This window comes from Podarcis filfolensis, assembly GCF_964270895.1.
Source record: "Podarcis filfolensis genome assembly, chromosome: W".
Classification (NCBI taxonomy): domain Eukaryota; kingdom Metazoa; phylum Chordata; class Lepidosauria; order Squamata; family Lacertidae; genus Podarcis; species Podarcis filfolensis.
Window position 1 is genome coordinate 19,829,812 of NC_139619.1, and position 20,062 is coordinate 19,849,873.

At 43.2% G+C, this 20,062-nt stretch overlaps 1 protein-coding gene and 1 pseudogene across 2 annotated transcripts in view; both read right to left on the minus strand.

The window, feature by feature from the left end:
• The window catches only part of LOC310753767 (inositol polyphosphate 5-phosphatase OCRL-like), a gene marked incomplete at both ends in the record, with an annotated part of 157,688 nt that overhangs the window by 73,674 nt on the left and 63,952 nt on the right, over nt 1–20,062 (minus strand).
• On the minus strand, nt 481–18,140 carry LOC310753857 (E3 ubiquitin-protein ligase RNF4-like; annotated as a pseudogene). Its single transcript, XR_014552318.1, has 4 exons — nt 18,070–18,140; nt 8,942–8,972; nt 6,363–6,872; nt 481–1,090 (listed from the first exon to the last, which is right to left on the minus strand). The product of XR_014552318.1 is annotated as an E3 ubiquitin-protein ligase RNF4-like (transcript).

Below are 20,062 nucleotides of genomic sequence, written 5' to 3' on the forward strand. Positions count from 1 at the left end.
TGAGAAAGGGAGTCACCGCAACTCAAGTTGACTTCATCATGCGAGGTTCAAGTCTTACATGCTTGCTGCTTGAAACATGGCCCTATGGGTGCAGCTTCCCCACAGCAAAGCGTTTATGAGAAGCAGAGAATTACTTTATCCTCTTCCAACCATTTGAGGAGTGTTTCACATAAAAGGCTTAGCTCATCTCGATTGGATTCTGCCCCACGTGGCAACCTCGGTACGGACTCCACTATGAATTGCTCCTTAAGCATATGCCTGGACAGGGAAAGCTGCTCAGATCTAACATGATGGCTGTATTCTCTTCAAGAGAAGACTCGGACCACCAGGAGTTCTTTGTAATAAACCATTTATGTATGCAGCGTTAGAAATGAGCCACAGTGTTGTATAAACCTTGGTCTTTATTAGGGCTACATCAACAGAAAGAGGGGTTTGCCACTAGAAAACAAGTAGATGTGGAACAGACTTCCACCGGTGAGTGGTTGGCTTTGGTTTTTTACAAGGCAAATTGCAAAAAGAAGCTGCAGGTTGTATTATCATAGATGACTATGAATAGCCTAGTCTTGAATAGATGAGTTCACTCAACATCAGTCTTTTCTCAAAGCAGCAACAGAACTAGAACAGAAATGAGATATCGGCACAAAGCAATGTGGCAGCAGCAGACATATCCTCCAAGCTGTTCTTCAAACGTCTACAGACCTCAAAAAATGTGAGCTGCAAAAACCTTAAAGCAAAATGAAGCTGAAACAGTACAACTGGACTATAAGGAGGCCAACTGGGAAAAAGTGAAATTGCTAACTGTCATATTGAAGTCATATATACTGTACTTGGTGTGTTCTTTGGAGTTCACTCATGTTTATGAAGGCCACATTAGACTGTGTTCAGGAACACCCATGTCTTCACATATAAATTGGATGATACTCCTTTGGAGTGAGATGCCTCCTACAAATTGGGCAAAAGTTAGCATACCTAAGAAAATTGCTGAAGCACTGACTACAGAAGATGTGGCCACATGTTGTTGACACTATAAGCCGTCCGCTTTGCACAATCTCTGCAAAGCTGTCTATGCAAATTACGGACAATTCCAAGGCTATTCAAAAGCAAATTTCTCATTTTCAAAATCTCACACATCACATCAAACAGGACGTTGGACTTTCTGGCCTCTGGGATTCGTTTACCCAGTGGCTCACCGGCTGGTTACCAAATATGAATTGGCTTCGCAATCTTTTTCAATATGCTATTATCATAATATGTATATTAATTTTGCTATGTTGTTTCATCCAGTGCATCCCTGGTCTCATACGCCTTTGGTCTCAGTGTTTTTCTCCTCCTCAGCCACCCAATAAAATTATTGCTGCCTACTTTGCAAAATGGCAGCACCAACAGTAAACATTAGGGGAGATGTGGGCAGAATTATCTCGGGCATGCGCTGGCAAACCACGTATCCCGAGGTATTTTTTGTCCCATTCACCCTGAATTCAGTAACAACATCGGTGGGCAGAATTATTTTGGGCATGCGCTGGCAAACCACGTATCCCGAAGTACTTTTGTCCCACTCACCATTAAATAAATAAAGAAAGGGGGAGATGCTGGGATGCTGGATGCAACAATCCTATACACGACTGTGACATGTTTGGGAAAGTCTTGCTCTTAAGTTTCGCTCCTGCACACAATACTGCACAAACAGTACTAAGACATTCACTCACCAGTTCAGCTCACATTGAGTTCAGGAAAACATTGTACCTGACTTGTTCTTAAAGCATAGTTGACCACATCTACGGATGAATGCTATATCAATCACTAGTAAAAGTTTAATTAGGAGGTCTTCATGCCTGTGTGATTCTGTGTTCCCTTTCCCACCCTGTAATCCATTGGTGATTAATGTAATCTTTGCTTTGTACTTGTGTTGACCAATCAGCAATAAGCACATATGTGGCAATGCTGTAATATTCAATAAAAGGGACTCTCCGAGACTTGCTCGAGAGATGCCTCCCAGATGACACTCGCTACCTGTCTGTCGTTATTTCAACCCAACATCTGGTGACCCCGACGTGCCAGATCCCTCACGCAGCCAAACCCCTGTACTTCACTCGACTGGAAAAGTCTCAGCGCGCTAATTCGTGAGTATGGGGGGGGAATTGACTAGGTTCCAGCAGGAGCATGCCAAGGAGCTGCTCCATCTCGTTAGACAGCGTATGGCGGGTGTTCATATTTCTTTAAAAGAAATTGAACAATTGCTATGTGAGATTGCTTGCCAATGCCCTTCTTATCCAGAGGCTGGTTCTTTGGAAGTAGAAACTTGGCAAAAGATCGGAAAAACCCTTTTTGCAGAACCGAGGGCTCCGATTCATTGTCTGCTTACTTGGCAGAAGTGTGCAGACGCCGTCGCTAAATTAGGACCTCAGGCATCTCCGACGGCACCTGCTCTTTTGTCAGTTGCAGGCAATCCCCCACCTTACCCCAAGATTTTACCCCCATTGCAACCTTGCCAGCCCCTCCCTTCGTCTCAGCCCACATCCTCCCTCCCTCCTTCCATCCCTCCTTCGCCTGCCCCAGCCCCTGCGTGCTCTTCTACAGGAGCTGTGCGTGCCGCGCTTTCTTTAGCTAGGCAGAAAGGGCTCCTGTCCTTAGAGGAAGAGTCTGAATGGGCTGGGGAAATGCCATCTGCTTTCCCTATCTCCTATACCAACCAAGGAACTGCTCAACAACAGGTGTTGTACGAGACACTTCCTTATTCTGTTATGAGGGAACTAAGGAGAGCCATTACTGATTCTGGTTTAAAATCCTCCTATGTGATAGGGATGCTGGAGGGGATAGCAAGCGGTTACACAATGCTACCCCAAGATTGGAAAGATTTGATGCGCATGCTTTTATCTCCAGCGCAATATGTAGTTTTTGAAAGTGAATTTAAGCATAATGCAGCAGCCCTGGCTGATCCGCAGCATACAGCCAATCAACTCTTTGGTGCTGGTCCGTATGATAATATACCAGCCCAGGCGACACTAACACCTTTGCATTTCAGTCGCACCGCGACCTGTGTGCAACGCGCCTTTCGAAAAGTCCCTGTCTCAGGACAACCACTGAGCTCCTTTGTTAATATTAAGCAACAACATTCGGAACCCTACCATCAATTTATAGATAGGTTGAAAGAATCAGTCACTAGGCAGGTTGATAACACTACAGCCCAAAATGAATTGATGAAAAAATTGGCTTTTGAAAATGCAAACACCGACTGCAAGAAGGCATTGCAGTCAGTTATACATCGCCCTAAATATGACCTGGCCGATATGATTCAAACTTGTGCTGAAATTGGAAGCCAGAGTCATGCGATGTCCTTGCTTGCCGGTGCCATCCAAGCTGGCAATAAGCCAACAGGCAATTGCTTCAACTGCAAGCGCCCAGGTCATTTTGCCAAACAATGCAGAGCCCCTGGTGGAGGAGCAAATAGGAATGGTGATGGCAGTAAGGCTAAACCTTCCAAAAAATGCCCAAAATGTGGTAAAGGCTATCATTGGGCAAATCAGTGCCGGAGTTCGGGAAACTCCATGGTGGCCCCACTCTCGGGCCAGGACAAATAGAGAGGAAAACAGAAATAGACAGCCCTTTGCTGTCAGTTTCTGCTATTGAAAATTTTCCTAAGGAAACACCTTCTGATTTCACCATTGATTTAATTAATCAGGAAACCAAAGACGCTGTTTTACCTGGTGAAATCATGCTCATGCCCACCCAATTGGCAGGCCCATTACCTCCTAAGGTCACAGGCTTGATTTTACCCAAATTCTCTGCAGCCAAAGAAGGAATCATGGTTATTCCGGGAGTCCTAGATCCTGACTATGTGGGCACAATCATGGTTCAACTTTGGAGCCATCTGCCCATGCAGTTAAAAAAGGGTGAGTCTTGGGCACATTTGGTAGTGCTCCCTTCTCATTCTACTGCTTCTATTATGGATAATAATTTGCACCAGCTCTCTCCTCTCTCTCCACAGCTATTAGCTGTAATCCAGAGAATCGGTGAACAGAAACTTCTTCGTAAGTACAAAATCAATGGCAAAGTTCTGGAAGGCTTGATTGACACAGGCGCAGACATTTCTGTCATTTCCAGTAATTGCTGGGACCCCACGTGGCCCCTTGAGTCTGCCTCTGCAGTTTGGGGTGTGGGTGGACCTCAAACCTCTTCTAAAAGCGTACAGTGGCTGCCTGTTTCTCTGCCTGATAGCTCTGAAACAATTGCATATATCCAGCCCTGTGTGCTGAAAATCCACCTCAATCTGTGGGGCAGAGATTTGCTACAACAATTGCAAGCTACCATTCAATTTAATGAGTAAGCTTGCACTCCCCCATACTATGTGAATCAAGCCCTCCAGCCTTTCCGTCTTCAGTGGCCAAATAAAATCACTCACCTCAAGCTGAACAGTTTAGAAAGGAACAACAGCTGGAAGCAAGCCCTGATAATTTGCTTCTGTGCCTCATTTCATGCCTTAATATAAATTCCATGATAGTGCTCATTTTCAGTGTTTTGTTTTTGCCCCTTTCTGCTTCCGCTCCTAGTGGCGGTGATTCCACACCAATTAATGTGTGGGAATCTTTTGCAAAAACCCTCAATGTTTCATCCTTTTGCCTAACTCAGCAGGTATCAATAGGTGAAATCCTTGGGTCTTGCCATGACCCTCTCGATTTGCAAAATGATACCTGGTTTTATTCATCCTTACCCCAAAATGATTCTCTTCGCACCCTTGGTTATTCTGGTTACCATAACTGGGGTAACCAAGTTCGCCGACGCCCATCTCTAGCCATTGATTTGTTGACCCCATACGTGGCCTCTTTCAATATCACTTGCGCCCGTATGGTCAATTGCACAAAGCCCAACTGTGTGACAATGGGCAAGGATAATTTCAACTGCTCTGATTATGTAAATATTTCCTACGTATATAAATATACAGAGCTGCCTGAAGGCTGGTTCTGGTCGTGTCCTGGCTATACGTTTAATTATATTCCTGCAAACATTAGCCATGGCACACCTTGCTGTTTAAGCCGTTTGTCTATCATATTACCCAAAAAGCATCATTTATCTCACTCTCGATATCGACGTTCTGTGGAATTGACTAATGATTGTGATGATTCTGTTTCTCTCCCTAGCAGATCTGAATATATTTCTCTAGCTGTCTCTCTTTTAGGAGTCCCTGGATTGGCTGCACGGAATAGCAGGAATATTAACTCTTTAGCTTGCTCCGCAGCAAAAGCCTTGAATTCTACTTCACAAGCTCTTCACCTTCTGAGTAAAGAACAGAGTGAATTGCGTCATGGACTCTTACAGAATCGCGCTGCAATAGATTATTTGCTAATGCTTCATCATTATGGTTGTGAACAAGTGAATGATATGTGTTGCTTTAATATTACGGACAATTCCAAGGCTATTCAAAAGCAAATTTCTCATTTTCAAAATCTCACACATCACATCAAACAGGACGTTGGACTTTCTGGCCTCTGGGATTCGTTTACCCAGTGGCTCACCGGCTGGTTACCAAATATGAATTGGCTTCGCAATCTTTTTCAATATGCTATTATCATAATATGTATATTAATTTTGCTATGTTGTTTCATCCAGTGCATCCCTGGTCTCATACGCCTTTGGTCTCAGTGTTTTTCTCCTCCTCAGCCACCCAATAAAATTATTGCTGCCTACTTTGCAAAATGGCAGCACCAACAGTAAACATTAGGGGAGATGTGGGCAGAATTATCTCGGGCATGCGCTGGCAAACCACGTATCCCGAGGTATTTTTTGTCCCATTCACCCTGAATTCAGTAACAACATCGGTGGGCAGAATTATTTTGGGCATGCGCTGGCAAACCACGTATCCCGAAGTACTTTTGTCCCACTCACCATTAAATAAATAAAGAAAGGGGGAGATGCTGGGATGCTGGATGCAACAATCCTATACACGACTGTGACATGTTTGGGAAAGTCTTGCTCTTAAGTTTCGCTCCTGCACACAATACTGCACAAACAGTACTAAGACATTCACTCACCAGTTCAGCTCACATTGAGTTCAGGAAAACATTGTACCTGACTTGTTCTTAAAGCATAGTTGACCACATCTACGGATGAATGCTATATCAATCACTAGTAAAAGTTTAATTAGGAGGTCTTCATGCCTGTGTGATTCTGTGTTCCCTTTCCCACCCTGTAATCCATTGGTGATTAATGTAATCTTTGCTTTGTACTTGTGTTGACCAATCAGCAATAAGCACATATGTGGCAATGCTGTAATATTCAATAAAAGGGACTCTCCGAGACTTGCTCGAGAGATGCCTCCCAGATGACACTCGCTACCTGTCTGTCGTTATTTCAACCCAACATTCCACAACTCAAAGTGCCTGAGGATCTTGCAAATTCCCTCCTTCCTACTTCTCTGGGGAGCTTTCTAGTGGCAAGAGCACCACTCTGTGTGTGTCTGCTATCATCACCACCACCACTAAATATGAGGCTGTCAGACAATGGTTGAGGTCTGAACTCTCTATTGGGCTGCTGCCCACTCTCTCCAACAAGCACAAGAGAATCGTCTTGCGTAAGATCAACAACTATAGGTTCTGAAGTTTCGCAAGTGAGGTCAACTACTTCCACATCCATACTTCTATCATTAAGGCTGTGTGGCAGGGAGGCGGAGGCGGAGGCGGAGGAGGAGGGGATACAGGGTTCAGAAGCAGTTCCCACCAGTGTTGCGACTGCCCCTCTTGCTGTTGCTGTGCTGGGTTGCATTACATTCTGTACTTGTTGAACTCATGATGCACAGGGATGGGAGAGGCACAGGCTGCAGAGTACTTGCTTCCCCCCTTATCTCCGTGTGCTGCTCCCTGCTTAGTCGCCAAGCAATTCTGTAATGTGATAAGGATGATCATGAATGCTCTCTCTAAAGCAACTTGATGCAACTGGTGACGCTTTGGAGCACCGTGACTTTCTTAGAGTTGTCTCTTTTATAGCAGGTACTCCGAAGCTGGAGCAAGTTCAACATCTTGAGGAGTTAGGGCAGGCTTCCTCAACCTCGGCCCTCCAGATGTTTTTGGCCTACAACTCCCATGATCCCTAGCCAGCAGGATCAGTGGTCAGGGAGGATGGGAATTGTCGTCTCAAAACATCGGACGGGCCGAGGTTGAGGAAGCCTGAGTTAGGGTGTCTTTCGTGTTACTCTATAGAACTGCATTCACGTGGGAAGAAACAGGATTAGGCTAAGAAGCAGGCACACAAAGATTCATTTTCTATCTTTCAGCCAAGAGATTAGCTAAAACAATTAGGATTATTCCGAGGTGGAGCATCTTTCCCTACCTTGACAGTCCTCTTTATACAAGAGTCTGATAAGGAGAAGGGAAGAACTCATGATGAATGTCTCTTCTTCAAGAAGAACCAGGGCACATAGCCAAGCTGAGGACGATGGGAAATCTTAAATGAAATTCATTGGAGTTGCCTCTACTAGAGCGCACCTCCTATGGCTGCTCTTGCAAGAGGTATTTTCCAGGTATGACACATTCAATGTGTACACCCAACAGGGTGGATAAAAATCAATGATTTAAAAAAGAATAATTAAAAAATCTGTTTTTTATTTAAATTGGATTTTTAAAATAAAATGCTTTTGGAGGAAAGATCTTTCTAAAGATAGTTTTCTATTTAAGTTACATTATAGTCCAAAGGCTATTCATCAGGAAAGAAGTATTTGTTTTAAGTCTTTCATGTGTGCTAAAACTCAGTCTAAGTTTTTTTTGGGTTTTTTAACAAAAAAAAACCCACGTTTAACCACATCAGTTAACAATCATGGATACATATGCTATAATTTTATTGTTTTAGTTAAATACGCTATTTAAATTGTTATTAAGGAAATGATTATTTTTCTCCTTCAGCTGTCCACGGAGGCGCAGGTCAATTCTGTGTCCAGGGCAGCTGTTTACCAGCTCCATCTGGTACACAGGATGAGACCCTCCCTGCCTGCAGACTGTCTCGCCAGAGTGGTGCATGCTCTAGTTATCTCCCGCTTGGACTACTGCCATGTGCTCTACATGGGGCTACCTTTGAAGGTGACTCGGAAACTGCAATTAATCCAGAATGCGGCAGCTAGACTGGTGACTGGGAGCGGCTGCCGAGACCACATAACACCGGTCTTGAAAGACCTACATTGGCTCCCAGTACGTTTCCGAGCACAATTCAAAGTGTTGATGCTGACCTTTAAAGCCCTAAACGGTCTCGGTCCAGTATACCTGAAGGAGCGTCTCCACTCCCATTGTTCTGCCCGGACACCTGGGTCCATCTCCAAGGGCCTTCTGGAGGTTCCCTCGCTGCGAGAAGCCAAGTTACAGGGAACCAGGCAGAGGGCCTTCTCGGTGGTGGCACCTGCCCTGTGGAACACCCTCCCACCAGATGTCCAAGAGAACAACAACTACCAGACTTTTAGAAGACATCTGAAGGCAGCCCTGTTTAGGGAAGCTTTTAATATTTGATGGATTGCTGTATTTTCATATTTTGTTGGGAGCCGCCCAGAGTGGCTGGGGTAGCCCAGCCAGATGGGCGGGGTATAAATAATAAATTGTTGTTGTTGTTGTTATCAGGGAGAGCATTGGTGCCAAAATGAGTTTGGCAAAGAATGGATTTTTAAGGGAGTCTTTCTAGTGAGCACAGTGCACTGGTGAGGCTGCACAGAAGCAGCGTCAAATGGTGAGGCACAACATGGGGAAACTTCTCGAATTTGCAAAGGGGATTTTTTTAAAAAATAAAAGTCTTCAAGTGCAAACTTTGAAAAGAACAAAAAGTTGCATGATCCCTCCATAGCTTCTTGTTTGCCCAAGGCGGCAGTGCACTGTTGTGCATCTCGATCGGGCTCACAGTCAAAGCGACTGCACAGAAGCAGCGTCAATATTGTCCACCTCTTTTCCAAAGACTTTAAGTAAAACAAACTTACCCAGTAGCTTCTTTGGAAGCCACCCTCGGACCTACAGCAGGAGGAGAGACACAAAAAGGAGTTAGATCTCCAGTATGGCCCATGCTCAAACATCCAAGGAAGCATCCTGGCTCTTTTACTGCAGCTGCATAAGCATTGCTGGGGTCTAGCATGGGCAAAAGTGCACAGATTGAGAGACTGTTGTATCCTTGCAAAATCTTTTCCTGTGGCTTTTTGCCAGTTCCTCTGACAGGCAGTGGCAAGAGTGTTGAACTAAGACTGGGCAGACCAGGGTCCAAATCCACACTAGGCGTGAAGCTCACTGAATGCCCAGTCCCTGCCTCTCAGCGTGGCTGTGGGACTAAGTGGGAGGGAGGAGAACTCTGTACCGCCCCTTGAGGACTTGGCAGAGCAATGGTTCCACAGTAGCTTCACTTCTCTCGATCACATCAAAGTCGATGCATCGCCACAAATTGGCCAAAGACCTGCCTGACTCTGAACTGGTGAGGAGCAGCAAGGATGGGACACTTTAGCTGCATGCTCCTGTCCCAAGAACCCAGAAGATGGCTAAGCGCTTAAGGACAGGGCTGAGGTTTTGTCAGGAGACAAAGGTTCTTGAGAGCAGAAGCAGGCCAGGCCTAGGCAGCGCGGCCTACGAGGGCTACACAAATCTGTCAAGCCTAAGTGTTAGCAGTCAAATGCTGGGTCACTGTGACTCGGGACTCATCTTGGGTTCCCTATAAATGTAACCAGCCATCTCTGTGGGCCTCAGTCTGTGTGTAGAGTGTGTGTGTCTCAGCCAGGATGTTGTGTTGTTGCAGACGGAGCGGCTCCAGGACTCCAGTTAATCGGTAACTAAGAGCTGTGCCTCTGGGAAGACGAAGAAGGCTGCTAGGAGCACTCGGTGTATGCTCTTTGACTATGCTGTTTCTGAACAAGTTTATTTTCTTCAGTAAAAGGTAGTGCTAAGAGTGTTGAACTAAGACTGGGCAGACCAGGGTCCAAATCCACAGCAGGCCATGAAGCTCACTGAGTGACCATGGGCCAGGCACTACCTCTCAGGGTCATAAGCATTTTATCAAGTCAATATTGCGAGGAACAACTGCATAGCTGAATTGAAAACCCCTAGACCAATTAAGGGATCAGTATTAAGACCACAACGTATCACTTATAGATCAAGCAAACCTGTGGCTGATTAATTTATTCATTTTGAAGTGTTCTACTCTCCTTTCCGGTTGAGAGAGTAGCTCTGTGTATGTTACAACAGACTACCATAAGCGAACAAGCGGCACACAGACAATCCAGCACTCTTTGGGCTGGTGGACAGCGTGCTAACCACTTGGGTTAAAGTGGTTATTCTTTTAGGTTAAAGAATATGTAAGTGATTGGCTGCACTATTGGCAAGTCAATGAAATGTTTAAACAGGATTTGAGGGGGAAAGGATTTGATGACAACAAATCAAAATTTGAAATTGATGTATTGAATAATAAATAAAAAAATTTGTCTAAAATGTATAAATTGCTGCTTGAATGGCATTTGAAAGATGAAGAGGTAAAGTCGGTTATGATACACTGGGCCAAAGATTTTGGGTATAATATACAGTTAAAAGATTGGGGGAAACTGTGGAAGGAAGGATTAAAATTTACTGCATGCAATGCTTTGAAAGAAAATGTGATGAAAATGATGTATAGGTGTTATATCACCCCAGTAAAATTAGCTAAAATGTATAAAATAAGTAATAAATGTTGGAAATGTAAAGAAAAGGAAGGACCTTTTTATCACATGTGGTGGGAATGTAAAAAAGTGAAAAGCTTCTGGGAAATGATATATAATGAGATGAAAAAGATGTTGAAATATACATTGATTAAGAAACCAGAAGCATTTTTACTTGGCATTGTAGGAGATGATATTAATAGACAGGATTGTAAGTTGTTTTTACATGCAATGACTGCAGCAAGAATATTATTGGCACAAAAATGGAAGCAAGAAGAACTACCAACGAAAGAAGAATGGAGGGTGAAGTTGATGGACTATGCTGAATTAGATAAATTAACAGGAAGGATTCGAAACCTGCGGGATCAGAGATTCATAGAAGACTGGAGTAAATATATGAACTATTTGAAAAGTAATTGTGATGAACAGATTACGCTAGTAGGACTGCAAGAAGTTTGGTAAGGTGGATAGTTTGAAATACTGCAAGAAAGACTATGAAAAGCATTATTAGTTAAGGATAATTACGGTAAATGTAATCTAGAAATTAAGAAATGCAGAATAAGTGATAAAGAATGGGAAATCATCAGAGGTGTTGACGGAAGTCTAAAATATTGTATAAGATGAGAAGATCTGTTGTATGACTGTTGGAACTGATATGTTTTTATAGATATAAGATATATATATATTTTAATGATGGATGGCATTGAGAAAGCGGGTAGGGAAAAGTCCTTCTCCTGCTCTCAAAGAATCATAGAACTGCAGGCTCTCACCAAACTCTCTCTGTGTCCCGTAATGTCCGTGGCTCTGCTCTGAGTAAGATCAGGTCGGCCCCCACGTTCAGCTCTCTAACCGCCACACCACACTGCCTTCCCTTTGCACGCTCGGGAGCTGTCTTTGGCTCCTTGCTGCCTATACCCTCAGAAGACGAATCCCCGCCCCTCGCTTTCGGAGGGAGCCGCTGCTGCCATCTGTGCCTGGCGTGCACGGGTGGCTCACGCCTCTTGCGCGCTCGCTCTTGTATCATGTCCTGCTGCAGCCTCGGAGGGCAAGCGCCTCTTCCCTGCCTTGCCCGCTTCCCATGAGAAAGCCTGTGGGAACCACACTTTCTCCCTGGCTGCAGGTCTCGTCTCTCTCTCTTTTTTTTTTTATAATATTTTTATTTTTTTCCAAATAGACATAACATACATAAACATACAAGGACAAAAACAAAACAAAAAACATGTACCATTTCATATCCTAATTTCTTATATCTTTCTTCCCCGACTTCCTCATGCCTCCCATTTCTGTATTCCGATTTCTTATCAATTACTCAGCAAATCTTCCCTTATTTTAATTTAAATTTAAACTAATCTTCCTTATTCTCCTTGTCTTAACCATTGCTAATAGTAACCATTTGCTTTCCAGTCCAACATCATTCTAACTTTCATTAATTTTGTAGTATTTCTTTAAATAGTCCTTGAATTTTTTCCATTCTTCTTGCACTGCTTCTCTTCCCTGGTTTCGGATTCTGCTCGTCATTTCTGCCAAGCCCATGTAGTCTATCACCTTCATCTGCCATTCTTCCAGTGTGGGTAGCTCTTGCGTCTTCCAGTACTTCGCAATGAGTATTCTAGCTGCTGTTGTAGCATACATAAAAAAAGTTATATCCGTCTTTAACACCCCTTGGCCGACAATACCCAAGAGAAAGGCCTCTGGTTTCTTGGGGAAAGTATATTTAAATACCTTTTTAAGTTCATTATAGATCATTTCCCAGAATGCCTTAATCTTCGGGCAAGTCCACCAGAGATGAAAAAATGTACCTTCAGTTTCTTTACATTTCCAACATTTATTGTCAGGCAAATGGTAAATCTTTGCAAGCTTGACTGGGGTTATGTACCACCTATATATCATTTTCATAATATTTTCTCTTAAGGCATTACATGCCGTAAATTTCATCCCGGTGGTCCACAACTTTTCCCAATCAGCAAACAAAATATTATAACCAATGTCCTGAGCCCACTTAATCATAGCTGATTTAACCGTTTCATCTTGTGTATTCCATTTCAGCAGCAAATTGTACATTTTTGACAAATTCTTAGTACTGGGTTCTAACAGTTCTGTCTCCAATTTTGATTTTTCCACCTGGAAGCCAATTTTACTGTCCAGTTTAAACGCTTCATTTATTTGATGATAGTGCAACCAATCTCTCACCTTCCCTTTTAATTTCTCAAAGCTCTGCAATCTCAGTTTGTCCCCTTCCTTTTCCAAAATTTCCCAGTATCTTGGCCACTTGGACTCCATATTTAACTTTTTAACTGCCTTAGCTTCCATTGGCGACAGCCACCTTGGAGTTTTATTTTCCAGCAAATCTTTATATCTAACCCAGACATTTAATAGTGCTTTTCTGACAATATGATTTTTAAAACTTTTATGTGCTTTAACCTTGTCATACCACAAATATGCATGCCACCCAAAAATATTGTTAAAACCTTCCAAATCCAAAATGTCTGTGTTTTCAAGAAGCAGCCATTCTTTCAGCCAGCAGAAAGCTGCCGCTTCATAGTACAATTTAAAGTCTGGCAGGGCAAACCCCCCTCTTTCCTTTGAATCCGTTAATATCTTAAATTTAATTCTGGGCTTTTTGCCCTGCCAGACAAATTTAGATATGTCTTTTTGCCACTTCTTGAAACAATCCATTTTATCCATTATTTGCAATGCTTGGAACAAAAACAACATTCTTGGCAATACATTCATTTTTATAACTGCAATTCGGCCTAACAAGGAAAGCTTTAAATTGGACCAAATCTCCAAATCTTTTTTCACTTCTCTCCAAGTTTTTTCATAATTATCTTTAAACAGATTCACATTTTTAGCTGTCATATTTATACCCAAATATTTCACTTTTTTAACCACGGTCAACCCTGTCTCGTTCTGAAACCTTTCTTTTTCTACCTGTGTCAAATTTTTCTCCAAAACCTTTGTCTTTGACTTATTCAATTTAAATCCTGCCATTTGACCAAACTCTTGAATTATTTCCAAAACTCTTTTCGTGCTAGCTTCTGGCTCTTGCAATGTAAGTACTAAATCATCTGCAAATGCTCTCAATTTATATTGTTTAGCTCCGACCTGAATCCCTTTAACCAGCTGGTCCCTCCTAATCATATTAAGCAAAACCTCCAGGACCGATATAAAAAGTAGTGGGGAGATAGGGCACCCCTGACGTGTCCCTTTTTGAATCTTGAACTCTTCTGTAACCACATTATTTACAATAAGTTTCGCTTTCTGTTCAGAGTATATTGCACCTATACCATTCTCAAACCCTTGGCCTACCCCCATCCCCCGGAGGTTCTTCAACATAAAACTCCAAGAAATGTTGTCAAAGGCTTTCTCGGCATCCACAAATATCAAAACCGCCTTAGTGTTTATATTCACTTCCAGCTTTTCCAAAATGTCAATTATATTCCTTACATTGTTCGACAAATGCCTTTTTGGGAGAAAGCCCGCTTGGTCCCCATGAATCTCCTCCATCAAAACTCTTTTCAGTCTCTTTGCTAAAATATCAGCAAAGATTTTGTAATCCACATTCAATAACGAGATGGGTCGGTAGTTTTTAAGTTGAGTCTTTTCAGTCTCTGTCTTTGGTATAAGTGTGATATAGGCCTCACTCCACGTATCAGGTGCCCTTTTCCCCTCCATAATCTCATTACAGACTTCCTTCAAAGGCTGTATCAGTCCTTCCTTCAAAACTTTATAATATTTAGAAGTCAGTCCATCCGGCCCGGGGGATTTGCCCAGCGTCATGCCTTGAATGGCATCTTCTATTTCTTGTGCTGATATCTCCTGATTCAAAATTGTTTTACTTTCCTGCGAAACCTTTTTCAGCCCATTTTTCTCGAGGAATTGTTGTATATCCATTTCATTCTGCGGCCCTTGTGTGTAGAGTTGTCTAAAGTAGTTCTGAAAACAGTTCCTAATTTCCACTGGGTTGCTTATATTCTTTCCTTCCACCTCTATATTTGTCACCGTGTTGAGTTTTTGTCTCTTCTTTATTTGCCAAGCCAATAACTTACCACATTTGTCAGCAGATTCAAAGGTCTTTTGTCTCATTTGTTTAATTTTCCACTCTAATTCCTGATTCATCAGTTCCATATATTGTGTTTGATAAAATTTAATTTCTCTTAAAATCTCTTGAGACTTTGGCTTCGATCTTAATTGTTTTTCCCCTTCTTTTATCTTTTCCAAAATTTTCTCCTTCTTCTCATTTTGCTTTCTTTTCTTTAAAGTATTTTGCTGAATCAAGAACCCTCTCATCACGGCTTTGCTTGCGTCCCATACTATTCTTTTTTCTACTTTAGAACTTAAGTTGATTTCAAAATAATCCTTCAAAGTTTTTTGGGCCTTCTTGCAGATCTCCTCATCTCTGAATAAGGTGTCATTCATTCTCCATCTGAAGGAACCAGTTGTTGTTTGCCTCATCACCATCTTTACAGCATTGTGGTCGGAGAAAGTTTTTGGGCAGATTTCTACTTTTTTATGTTCGGCGCCATACTGCTAGTCACCCAAATTTGGTCAATCCTTGTCCATGTCATTTTGGCTTCAGAAAAGAAGGTTCCCTCTCTTTCTAGTGGGTGTTTTGTTCTCCAAATATCAATCAAGTCCATATTGTCAGTCATTTCAAAAAAAGTCTTTGGTAGTCTTCCATCTTTTGTTATTACCTGTCTTTGTGCTTTGTCCATATTTGTTGAAACTACTCCATTCATATCTCCCATCAAAATTAAGTTGTAATCCATATGGTCCATCAAGATTTCATGCAACTTCTTAAAGAATTCGGCTTTCCCTTCATTTGGTGCATAGATTCCCACTATCAAATACTTCTCTCCTTGAGATTGGATTTCAATTGCCAAATATCTTCCTTGATCATCTTTAAAAATTTGTTTCGGTTGCAACTTTTCTTTTGCATAGATCACCACTCCTCTCTTTTTTACTCTGTCTGAGGATATAAATTCCTGTCCCAATCTTTTATTTATTAGTAATTTTCTATGTGCTCTTGTCACATGAGTCTCTTGTAGACAAATCAAGTCCAATTGGTCTTTCTTTAGAGCATGAAATATATTTTTTCTCTTTCTGGGAATGTTCAAACCGTTACAATTCCAGGTTAGAAGTTGCAGAGCCATGATGGGATTATTTACTCCTTCCTCCTACAGCTCCCTGTTTTTGTTCCTCATCTGTCGGTGGTACCGTGTTCGTATCCAATGACGGATGCCCTTGTCCTGGAAATGTCTCTTTCTGTAGGTCTTCTTCGTGTTCTCCCAGGAACTTGTCTTTATCACTCACAGTCTTTATTCTTCTCTTCTTTCCCTTGTATTTAAAAGACAAGCCTTGGGGAAATTCCCACCTGAATGGTATGTAGTTCCTTTTCAGCAGTATCACCAAGTCCTTATAGTGTCCTCTTGCGTCCAAGATACTCTTAGGGATGTCTTTAAAGATCTCAATGTAAGAATCTTCAATTCGAAGGGTTGTTTGGTAATGCAGGTTCAGTATTTTATCTCGCTCCTCCTTTGATCTTAGAGTAATAAGACAATCTCTGGGTCGATTCTTCTTCTGTCTTATTCCCAATCTAAATGCACCTTCTATCTTAAAATCTTCTTTCTCCAACTCCTGCTTCCAGAAATCAGAAAATTCTTTTGTCAAATAGTCCACCAAGTTGTCTCCTTCCTTTTCCGGCACAAGTCTGATCCTTAAATTCCTCTCCTTGCGTTGCATATCCTGCATAGAGAGTGCCAACTCATACTCATCCAGTTTCTTATACACTGGTGGAAATTTTTCCTCCGCAGCAGTTGCAATTTCCTTAGCTTCCTCGGCTATCTTTCGTGTTGTAGATGAATCTTCCAATAATTTCCCAATTGATTCTGCATTTGAGTTCACTTTGTTCCCGAGGTCAGTTATACTTTTTGTATTTAAGTCAATTTTCCCAGAGATTTCTTCAATTTTTTTATTTGTTTCAGCAACTTGTACTTTAGTTTCAGCAACTTGTAATTTAGTCTCTGCGCCTTGCTTTTTTAATTCCTCCAAAGAGTCACTTATCTTCTCCAGTACCTTAGCAAATGATTCTTCTGTAGACATTGCTTTCACTTTTGACTTTGCAACAATTGTAGTTCCAGAGGCTCCTGTTACAGAAGCCCTTCTTTGCATGGAAGGGTCAGTTTTGTATTGTCTGCCAGATCTCAAGGTTGTTTCTTGTAAATCCCCTTTCTCTTTACCATCTGCCATAACAAAGTCTTTTAGTCAAGGTCATTCCCACACTTTGGAGCTGTCAAACAAAGTTCCCAGATTTTAAACTCCACTTGTTGCTGAAACAATTTGTAAGTCCTCTAGAGGGCGTAGAGTCAGTTCTTTACTTCTTAAAATAGTCCCACACTCTTCAAAAAAAAAAAATAACAAAAGTTTTCCTAGTCCCTTCCAATTTTTCTTTTCTCTTTCAGGGGGATCCCAATCAATAGTGTCCTATAAGTAACTTTACAATGCAACAATATCAATGTTTCAGGTTGGAAGTAGCCAAAGTCAAATTAAAGATACTTTTTAGCCTTCTTATATCAACAGTCCTTAGCCGGTTCCTTTTCTCCGGCAGTCCGATCCCAGGTAAAAAGAGCAGTGATACTTATTTTAATTCTTTTAAATTGGCAGGGAAACACTTTAAAAGCTTCTTCCCCCCCCCCCTCCTGCCTTCGGGGAGGGAGTTCTTTGCTTTGGTGGTGGATTTCTTAATTCCCACAAGTTTCCTCTCAAGCAGTTACAGCTAGAGTGCCTTTCGCTTTGATCTTGCTACAGAACGGAAAGCAGACTTCCTTTTTAGTGCTTGTCCGTCTCGGTGCCCAATTTCTTTATTTTTAGAGTCCAATTATATTTTAGCTGTCAATCCTACTCACGGATAGTTGTTCTTTTAATCCAATTTCACTGGAAGAAATCAGCGCTCTCCGCTAATGGCGACGCGGCTTCGCTTCGCAGGCTGGGTGAAGACGACTCTCAGCACCGCTCCAAAACCCCTCCGCTGATCCGCAGCCTTTAAAAAGGCTATTTCGCAACGTCGGGGGCGCGCAAAGGTGCCCGCCGAGTCTCCGGTTCACAGGCAACGCGCCTGTGATTTTTGAGGGTCCCCGCTTCGCCGTAGCTGACAGGACCCGAACCCACGAAGCAGATCTCTCCCGGAGCTCCGGGTGAGATCCGCCATTAAGCGCCGGCGCTAACCGGAAGTCTTGCAGGTCTCGTCTCTCGCCCACGGCACGCAACTTCACATTCACACACGCGCAGCCATACACGGGTCTGCCGCCCTTTGGGCGCGCACCTTGCCTCCTTGCCGTGCTGGCAGTTCTCTCAAGCAACAGGTGTAATAAGAACAACACTTTCCTGGCGATTTTCCTGCAAGAAAGCTCCCTCTCCTTGTTGGCGTACACACTTACTTTGGAGTAAGCGACAGCAGGCGCTGCAGCCTCCGTGCCCTTCTCGGGAGTCCGCCGTGAGCCCCACGGCGGGAAGCTCTGCTGCTCACGACGAGGCCAGGTCCCTGCCAGGCGCATGCGTGAGCGACCAGCTCCTGCTCTCCCATCTGTGCAATAGTTTCAAGGAGTTTCCCCAAAGAAATCTGGAAGCAGATTTTATTCCCATCCTTGGGAATCATTTGTGTGCCATATCTTTTTCAGGGGCTCCATTGATAACCTACATGAAGCAATAGAGAGTATAATTGAGAATCTAATCCTTCCCCCCTCTCTATCCATTGCAATTTTCAAATTTGGTTCAGGGTGACGGTTTTTCTCACCCTCTCCAGTTGCACATCCAGACTCAGGCATGCTCATGGGTGAGCTGTGTGATAAGCCGGTGGAGACAGGGTTTTCCTGTATGGGGGGGGGTACTTTGTACATGCTCAGAAGCACCCTCACACATATCCCAAGGCATGTAGATGAAAGCAGGCAGTGCCAAGAAGGCGTGTCTGTGTGTTTGTGTGGGCACTAGGGGTGTAACTTGTTGACTTTTCTTTTCTTCCCCCAAAAGAGTTTCCTGTATCATAAAGGGATGGACTTTTGCTTAGAAACACTGGAAAAGGGACTAAGTATTCTCAGTTATGGAAAAAGGTCGCCCCAAAATGAAAAGTTGGAAACATCGTATATGTAACGTTACTACTCATAACTATGAGCACTTTTTAAAACTTCATGGAACTGTTTATAACTTTTACAGCTGCCTGGAACTTCCTCAAACTGTGGAGAATGTTCAAGAAGAATCCAAATATTGGTCTATAGGGAAAGATTTGTGGGCAAACAACTAAACTTCTTAATTTTTAATATTTCTTTCCGTGGCAATATACAATTGTGGTTGGAGAATCCCAGCTGGGTGGGCGGGGTCTAAATATAATCAGAATCAGAATCATTACAATGTCACACAAGATCCTCAATTTATTCTCAGCAATAAGAAGTGATGAGCCATGTGTATTAGAAAATTTGCAAGCTCTATTTTTCCTGGATACATGCTATGCATATTACATACTACATTGTTTGTTTATTTTTTGTTTAAATCGGGTGCTCAGCTTCTTCTACCATTGCAAGGAAATAGCCTCCTATCCTGAGCAGTACTGAGTGTCCAGCCAAGCAGTGGACTGGGATGCGGGCCTCACTGGAGTCCCTTGGGCACACCCATTGTGCAGAACCTGGCTGGCCGGAGCCCCCTCTGACAGCAGGCACCATGGGGGGGGGGAGATCTGCTCGGTGGTGAAGTGCCCCCACTTTGCATGCCAAAGGCTCCAGGTTCAATCCCTGGCACCCCCACCCCCCCTTAAAAGGACCCTTGGCCGGAGAGCTGGTGCCAGCACAGCAGACAATACCGGTGGGTTAGATGGACACCAGTGTCCGCCAGATTCTTCTGTTCTGTGCCTTGGCGGAGCAGGTGTGATGAAACCTTGGGCCTCACCCCGGAGGTTTCTGAGCTACAATTCCCCTCAGCCGCAGCTGATGGTGGTTGATGGGAGTTGTAGTCCAAAATATTTCTTTGTTTGCATTTGTATCCCACCTCGTTCTCCAAGGAGCTTAACGTGGCAGAGGTACAGGGTTCTCCCTTCCCAATTGAATCCCATCGCAGCACTCTCTAGCAATACCATTGCAGTGCCTTTGAGTGCATGCAGAGTGCCCATACCCTGTGATGCCTTGCAACTGGCCTTCGCGTGGCTTTATCCACCAGGGGTCGCCGCGAGGGGCGGAGAAGGGCTATAGTTCAGAAGGTCCCAGGCTTAGTCCCCAGGGACATCTCCAGCAAGCAGGGCTGGGAGAAGACTATGAGGAGATGCTGCCAGTCAGTGGAGACAATTCCGAGCTCTATAGACCAGGAGTCTCTGACTTGGCAAAAGGCAACTGCCCCACATTCTTCTGTTCTTCTATTATTCTGCGTGGAGCAAATGGTCGCACGAAA